The 2,665-nt window shown below is 51.3% G+C and overlaps 1 protein-coding gene across 1 annotated transcript in view; it reads left to right on the top strand.

The window, feature by feature from the left end:
- Positions 1-2,185: 2,185 nt before the first annotated feature.
- Positions 2,186-2,665, top strand: part of CDK6 (cyclin dependent kinase 6) — a 369,693-nt gene continuing 369,213 nt past the window's right edge. Inside the window, exon 1 of the mRNA XM_019531060.1 lies at positions 2,186-2,645. The gene's annotated coding sequence lies outside the window, so the exon portion shown is untranslated. The remainder of the gene's footprint in view (positions 2,646-2,665) is intronic.

Below are 2,665 nucleotides of genomic sequence, written 5' to 3'. Positions count from 1 at the left end.
TTCAATACAGAATAATTGCCATGGAAATGAAAATCCCAAATAGCAACACTATTCCTCCTGCATCCATTAGTAAGTTGTACACTTAAGTGTTTAAAAGATCAGTGCCTGGTCAGACAGCCTCCAAAAATAGGGTTCCAGTAGAGTTCAAGCTAGAATTTTAAAATGTCTAGAAATCTTTTTTGGAAAGGTACCAGCAGGTATGTGAATCCTCTTTCATGAAGAGAGACAGAGAAAGAGATTTTACATTCCATGTACCTGCGAATTTGAATCTGGTCCCAATCTGTTCAGGGAAAAAAAAGTTTAGTAAAAAGATCAAGAACGTTAGTTAGAAAATTCTAAATAGTAAAAAAATTAAAAAGAGGTAATGTCCATGTAGTTATGATATTATGTCAGCTGTGCGTATCTAAAATTATTGTTTAAAAGTTTTATGTATATTTAGATTTTTAGGTCATTTTATTACATACTTTAAGATCTGAACTTTCTAATTTTTGCTAGGATTTTCTAACAAGCTGTCACTGCCTTTTGCAAAATTAACATTAAATTTAACAAAGTTTATTGTATAAGACTGCATATTTAATTTTAAAAAATCAGATTATAAATTAGGTTCCTGCAGATCCTTCAGTGCTTGCATGGATTTCTGCGAACACAGGTTCATGGGACACACAACTTTGTTAAAGGCTTCCAGATCTCCATTGGTGTAAGCTGCCCCTTCTGGCAGATGAAGCCAGGGACCTCTTAGTCTTTCTCAGCATCCTCATTCCAAGTGACGCTTTGAAACCACTCAGGAACAGGGATGGAGAGTGCCAATTTATTAATCTTCACCTTTGGTATGAACTGTTGAATCCATACCTCAAGCTTTGTTTCAGCCAGGGGACTTAATGACAGCTCAGAGGACCCATGAAATTAAAAAAAACACAACAAAAAACTGTTTTCTGTGCATGTCTCTTGGACCTTAAGTCTTTTAATCACATAAGATCTTACATACATAAAACTGCTAAGTCAGCTTCAACAGATCAAGACCTAGGTACATAACACCCTATGTGCCAATGACTTCTGCTGGTAAACACAAGGAATTGTTATGCTTAGTGCCCTTTTGGCCAAAGAAGTGAGAGATTCTGGGTCTGGCCCGCTCCCGCTGTGACTGGTGGGCTGTAAACTCCAGAACTGCCCAGCGGGTCACAGGCGCATTTGGCGGAATGGAGCAGCTGGGGGCAAGGAAGGGGGTGAGCTGCCGATGCCTGGCCTTTCCCACTTGCAGTGGGAGAGCAGATTGGCATCTGCATTTTTCCGTGGAAAATATTTCCTTAACTGTTCGCAACCCACTTTGCCCAAAGCCTTCCCTGCTTCAGCAAAGCGGCCACCCTCGAGCTCCCCCCGCTCCGCCCGCCCAAGCCCTGCGGGGTCGGGGCTCCTCTTGATCGTTTTGGCTTGCACAAAACCGCCCCCCGCCATGATCTCGCAAGCCTTTTTTTTTGGTGGGGGGGGGAGCATAGAAATCTAATCAACGCAATAAATAACTACTTCATCTGATACATAACTCCTGCAGCACAATAAATAATTGCTGCATCCTACTTGGTCTAATAGAAGGTATCATTTCTGAACCAATGTTTGCACCTGAGTAATGAAACTCTTCCTGCCAGGACCGGCTGTCCTGGGAGATTGGTGCAGAGAAAGTTCCAAGCAATGAAGACTCAGCAGTATTGATTTCCAGCTTGTTTGCACAGCCTTAACCTGTTGGGCCCAACGAGCATTTTGGGTTGGGTTGGGTTGGGTTTGTTGTTTTGTTTTGTTTTTGTGGGGGGGAGTTGCAGTCAAGGCGAGGCGGCAGGCGGTGTTCGTGCAGCGCCGAGCACTCAGGCAGGGCGCACGGGGCCGGGCTGGGTGGGTGCCTGCCTCCCGCCGCGGCGACCCTCGCGGTATGCGGCCGCCTTTGGCAGAGGCACATGAAGGATTTCATTGAGTGTGAAGACAGAGAGCAGAGACAGAAAGCAGAAGGAGGCGGCCGCAGCCTTTGTAGTCCCGGAGGAATGCGGAAATGTTGAAGCACTATGTCAAACTTTTTTGAAATGGGGTCAAGTCACATTCAGCCAGCGTGGGAAAGCCAGGGGGAGGGAGGGGAGGAGGGAGGCGCTGCTCCCAGGCGCGGAGGGAGGGAGGAAGGGAGGGAGCGGGGGCCGCCGGGGCCGGGGCCGGGGCCAGGGCCGGAGCGAGCTGCGGGGAGAGCTGCGCCACAGCCCCGCGCAGGGCGGCTGCAGCCTGCCGGCTTTGATCCGCTGCGGGCTGCTTCAACACGGGACTTTCTCTCTCTCTCTTTCTCTCTCTCTGCGTCTCAGGCAGGGGCGGGGGCAGAGCAGGCCGGGCTCTGGGGCGAGCCCGAACCCCCGCCCCTAGCGCGAAGGTGCAGCCCGGCGGCGGCGGGAGGATGCGAGCGGAGGGCAGCGGAGCTGGGGAGGAGCTGCCTCGCTACCTGTGTGGCCCGGGCCGGCGCGGCGGGGACCTGCCGGGGACATCACCATGTGAATGAAGGCCGGGTGCCCGCTCCGGCCCGTGCTCCGCACAGCTGCATGGGAGGCGCCTCGCAGGGCACATTCCTGCCCGCCGCGGCGGCTTAGCCGGGCTCTGCGCGCCCCGCGGGGCGGCCCCAGGTAATGCGGGAGGCTGCACG

This window comes from Crocodylus porosus, unplaced genomic scaffold (genome assembly GCF_001723895.1).
Source record: "Crocodylus porosus isolate Cpor-Errol unplaced genomic scaffold, CroPor_comp1, whole genome shotgun sequence".
In the NCBI taxonomy this organism is placed as follows: domain Eukaryota; kingdom Metazoa; phylum Chordata; order Crocodylia; family Crocodylidae; genus Crocodylus; species Crocodylus porosus.
This window is presented reverse-complemented; position numbering and strand designations above follow the sequence as displayed.